Here is a 5649-nt window from a genome sequence, read left to right on the forward strand (position 1 = left end):
AAATACAGATCTCCACACTGCTAATTTCCCCTTCTCTAACTTACTACCCATACTTCCATCTGAAACACCTCCTAAATACTGCCTTCACTTGCAGCTTCCCTTCTCATAACCTTCAAGGACCCCCTGTGACCAAAGTCCTCACCTGCATGATCTGGCCCCACATTGAAAATACTCCAGCATCTAATATATCTTTCTCCACAAATGCCTCCCATTTCTCTTCCTCCACATCTTTGTTTACTTTGTTCACTTGTTCTATCCCCTCAGTCTCTACCAATTGAACTCCTACTCATCTATCAAAGCCCAGCTCCAATTCTCCCTTCTGCTAAGAAATGTTTTACCTAAGCCCACCTTAAGAGTGGAATCATACTTTTGGCTTTTGGCTCGGAGTAGGGAAAGTTGCAACTGTCTTCAGCCACTAGAATCCGGGTTCATCCAACACCAGCTGCCTCCATCATGCAGCCTGAGTTTGACCCCGATGAAATCAAAGTCATATACCCGAGGTGCACTTGTGCCACAACTGCCTTGGCCCCAAAGATCAACCCCCTGGGCCCGTCTCCAAAAAAGGCTGGTGATGACATCACCTAGGTAACCAGTGAAGGGTCTGAGGGTTACAGTGAAACTGACTATTCAGAACAGATGGCCCAGTTGAAGTGGTAACTTCTGCCTCTTCCCTGATTATCAAACCCTCGTGGAACCACCAAGAGATGGAAAGAAGCAGAAAAACATTAAACATGGTAGAAATGTCACTTTTATGAGATTATCAACATTGCCCAACAGATGCAGCACCAATCTTTAGCCAGAGAACTCTCTGGAACCATTAAAGAGATCCTGGTGACTGCCCAACCTGTGGGCTGCAATGTTGATGGCCACCACCCTCATGACATCATAGTTGACATCAATAGTGGTACAGTGGAATTCCCAGCTAGTTAAAAACTACAAAGAAAAATATTTCAATAAAGGATAATTTTATGGTCAAAAAAGGGGGGACAGAATCATAGACTGCCATAGACAGATATGTACCCGACCTATAATTGGAAAAATTATTTGGGGGCACCTGGGTGGCTCAGTGGGTTAAGCCTCTGCCTTCAGCTCAGGTGGGGATCCCAGAGTCCTGGGATTGAGCCCCTCATTGGGCTCTCTGCTCAGTGGGGAGACTGCTTCCCCCTCTCTTTCTGCCTACTTGTGATCTCTCTCTCTCTTTCTGTCAAATAAATAAATAATCTTAAAAAAAAAAAGAAAAGAAAAATTATTTTATAAAGTCACCCAGGTCTATTCCTGACTATTGAAGAACTCAGGACAAATAAAAGAGGAGTCCTATAGCCCACAGCACCTGTTCCCTTTCTTTCCACCCTTACCTGTGCCTTTTTTTTTTTTTAAGATTTTATTTATTTATCTGACAGACAGAGATCACAAGTAGGCAGAGAGGCAGACGGGGGGGAGGGGTGAGAAGCAGGCTGAGCAGAGACCTCAAGGCTTGATCCCAGGACCCTGAGATCATGACCTGAGCCGAAGGCAGAGGCTTAACCCATTGAGCCACCCAGGTGCCCCCCTCCCTTGTCCCTGGACTCCATCCTGTACTGTAAAAGTATACGCACACAGGTGTGGACTTTTAAGTCTTCATGCCCAAGGTCTAACTCACCCCAACAGCTCCTATGCCACTCTCACGGTCACCTTTTGACCATCCCTTGAGGCCAGAGGTTCAACAGGCTTACAGAAGAAGTCAGTACAGGTTTTGGAAGCAAGCTTGGTCTATTTGGGCAGGAGATCTCAAGATGGAGAGTGTCAAAGGGAAGTCTAAAAGGGGCCTGGTTCTAGGGGCGCCTGGGTGGCTCAGTGGGTTAAAGGGGCCTGGTTCTGGGGGGCTCCTCAGCTCTGTGGGGAGGGTGGAGTTATATATGAAGGAGGGTGGAACTACATATGGCCAGTAGGGCTTCTCTCACTTGAATATGCACATGAATCAGAAGATGCTGCATTGATAATGAGCTCCCAGGGGATGCAGAAGCTCTGGGCCATAGATCACAGCAGGAGTAGCAAGGGACTGTAGCAAGAGGCTCAGTTCCAAGGGCAGATGGAAGCTACATTACCTGTATGGAATCTTCTTCGACACTTGAGTAATGTACAATAGGAGCTTTGGTTCTCCAGATTGAGGGAAACTGGTTTGCAGGATGGACATCTCAGTCCCACCTCATTAGCTGCAGGGTTCTCCTAGCAGCCACAGTGACGAGGCAGGTTAGAAGATTTGGCTTCTTGACTCTGAGTCCAGATCCTTTGTCTGCCTAGTGCTGTGAGGAACACACCAGACCCCTGGGAGTAGGTATTATTAGAAGGAGATGAGGTCGTTTCCTGGCTACATATGAAAACCAACCTTGCCATCAAAACTGCTCATCTAGAACAATCCCAGGTGGCATCTCAGGCCTGAGATGCTGGAAGTGGGAAGACACTGTGCTCCCCCTACCCCGGGGTTCCCTTCCCCTGCACTCTCTCATGCTCTAATTTCACATCCTAGCTAATTACTTGACTCTCTTCTCCTTTCATCATTGCTGACAAAGTTGGGCCCTCCTCCAGCCATTATGGCCCTGGGCAAAATGTAGCATGAAGGGTGGGAAGTTAGGGCGAGGGCTGGGGGAGGGTGGCGCCTCCTGCCTTCTTGGTTGCTCCTGGAGTCTTAATAAACCACTTGAGCTTATATAGGTCTATTCTTGCCTGGAGCACTGAGCATCAGGACTGAAAGTACCTCATACAATTGTCTCACTTAACAATGGGGCAACTGAGGCCCAGGGAGGTAAGGCAACTTGCCTAAAGTCCTATAGCAAGTTGGTATGGAGCCTTGGCTCCACTCCCCACCCCCAGTGCAATTCTGCCCCCTCCCCCATACTGCCTCCTTGCTAAACTCATCCCTTGCCTACCTTGAACATATAAAGGACCTCTCCCAGTGAACATCTAAACGAGTTTCAGCAAACCAGTTCTTCTGTCTGAGCCTCGATTTCCTTATTGCTCAGAGGGGGTCAGCACATCCTGCCCCCAGAGTCGTGGTGAGGACTAGGGGAGCCAGTGAAAACCTGGAAGCATGAAGTAAGGACATAACTGAAGTAAGGAAATAGGCCTCACATCAGTTTCCTTGGTGGCTATAACAAATTGCCACCAACTGTGGCTTAAAACAACAAATTTCTTATCTTATTGTTCGGGAGGTCAGGAGTCTGAAATGGGTGTCAGTGGGATAAAATCACAGTATCAGCATAGCTGTATTCCTTTTTGGAGGCTCTGGCAGGGGAAGGCAGGGGACACCGGGATCTGCTTTCTGGCCCTTTCGAGCTTCTAGAGGCTACCCACATTCCTTGGCCCGTGGTCCCCTCCATCTTCAAAGCCAGTACTGGCCAGTGAGTCTTCTCACACTGCATCACTCCAGCCCTCCTCCTCCCCTGCCTTCCTCTCTCACTTCGGACCCTTGTGATTACACTGGGCCCAACTGGATGATTCAGGACTCCATCTCACAGTCAGCTCACTCCCAACTGATCTGCAGCCTGAATTCTCCTTTGCTCTGTAGCATGACTTATTCCCAGGTTCTGGGACTTAGGGATGCCATCATTCTGCCTATTGCAGTCCTTGACAATTTGGAAACTTGGGAAAATCTGAGAACAGTCAGGACTTCACTTGAAGAAAACGTGCAGGCTAAAAAATTTTGGCATGTAATCTCATGGGCACCCAAGCATGAACCGTGGTTATGACTCTTGGCACAATGGGATAATGTGGGTCCCCGCCTATGACATTTATCACAGGTATATAAGTGTGTGCACCCACAGGCACACATGTGCCTATACCTACATGTGTGTGCTGTGTATGCACATGCACACAAACTTACACGATGCACACACATACATAGATGTGTACATACCACACCATTTTCCTATGGAGATCGCAAGACTTTCTTTGGCTTCTCTTTGTGTGAGACATAGCCAAGAAGGCACAGAAGGGCAGCCTGCCCCAGCATTGCCTCTCCAACAAGCTCATTTCACCTCCACCCCAGGTCCCTAGGGTCTGGCCACTCTGTACTTGCCACTGACCTTCATCAGTGACCTCTGGACCTCTGGCTTCAGAGAGGGAATGACAGCCCCTGGCTGACATGAGCTCTGTGCCTTATTTTTTTGGAGGATGTTCTACTTGCAAAGCTGCTTCACGGAGGCTTCTCCTGGGGGTGCTGCTCATTTTTTGTGTGGTGTCCTTTCAGGGTCCCTGATTCTCACACCTGCATGCAGAGCCAGAGATCAAGCTGACAGAGGCCAGTCACAAGGAAGACAGGAGGGCTGACTGTACCCAGACACACACATGTACATGCACACTCACTCTTGGGCATGACTATCAACACACATTTACCCATAGACACACAAACACACACACACTTGACAAACACAAAGATGGTCCCTGTCTTTTGGGATTAAGAGCTCAACATTGATACACTGCAATCCAAATCCTAAACATCCATTCTTACTACAAACACCTTCAGGCCCCAGGGAAACACACTATCATGTTGCTCTATTTCCTTGAAATACACTCAGTCTGGAAATGTTGTGCTTCTGCACCTGATGACTCTGGAAATGGACACTGTTTCAGCAATCAGGAAAGACTGAATGGCAGAAGAGCTTAGATGATGGAATAAGCAGGTTACTTTGTTAATTCCTTTCTAGCACAAAGCATGAATATTTTATTCTTACACAACAAAATATTTCCCTACTCAGCCAAGAGTCCAACTCCTTGCTTCTCTTGTAGCTCCAGTCCTATTCCTGGAGGTACTCACTAATTAGCAAGCCATTCACAACCACTGCACATGGTGGCTGAAGAACAGGATGCCATACTCAACACTTCATATCACTCTCAAATCTGCATATATATAGATCTAGACAGAATGTGCATAAAGCATGATACGAAGTATTTACCTTGGCAATGATGTAGATGTTCAATGATAGCATGCCAAGTCTTATTTTCATAGAAATGTTTAGTAAGAATTAATTAAATTTTTAAAAATAAAATAAAAGGCATTTATTTAAATGGTGTTACTATACTTGGGTTATAATTTGTATTTTATCTTCCAGTTTGTTAGATAATTATGACTTCTTTAAAAGAAAAATAACTTTTCTAGAAAATGAATGTGAAAAATGTTTTTAATTCTTCGGTTTTTATGTTCACTTTAACTTACGCTTATTTTTAACTTACACTTTTGGATGGAAACATATTCAAATCCTGTATACTTTCACTACAATTATATTTCATGTTTTAATCCTTTCGGGTGGGGTTGACAAACTTGTACTTAAAGGGTCAGAGGGGTGCCTGGGTGGCTCAGTAGTTTGAGCTCAGGCCATGATTTTGGCTCGATTTTGGCTCAGGCCATGTCTCAGGGTCTGTTGGACTCTGTGCTCAGCACAGTCCACTTGTCCCCTCCCTCTGCTCCTCCCCCCAATCTCTCTCTCTCTCAAATAAATAAATAAATAAATAAAATCTTTAAAGGGCCAGAGAGGGGGCACCTGGGTAGCCTAGTCTGTGGAGTGGCCAGCTCTTGATTTTGGTTCAGGTAATGATCTCTTGGTCCTAGGATCAAGTTCCAATTTAGGCTCCATGCCCAGCAGGGAGTCTGCTTGAGGATTCTCTCCTGCTCTC

At 46.3% G+C, this 5649-nt stretch overlaps 1 pseudogene; it reads left to right on the forward strand.

Annotated features, from left to right (window-relative positions):
- The first annotated feature begins 453 nt into the window (after nucleotides 1-453).
- Nucleotides 454-930, forward strand: LOC122916892 (annotated as a pseudogene).
- The last annotated feature ends 4719 nt before the right edge of the window (nucleotides 931-5649 follow it).

The sequence above is a fragment of the Neovison vison genome, chromosome 9 (genome assembly GCF_020171115.1).
Source record: "Neovison vison isolate M4711 chromosome 9, ASM_NN_V1, whole genome shotgun sequence".
In the NCBI taxonomy this organism is placed as follows: Eukaryota; Metazoa; Chordata; class Mammalia; order Carnivora; family Mustelidae; genus Neogale; species Neogale vison.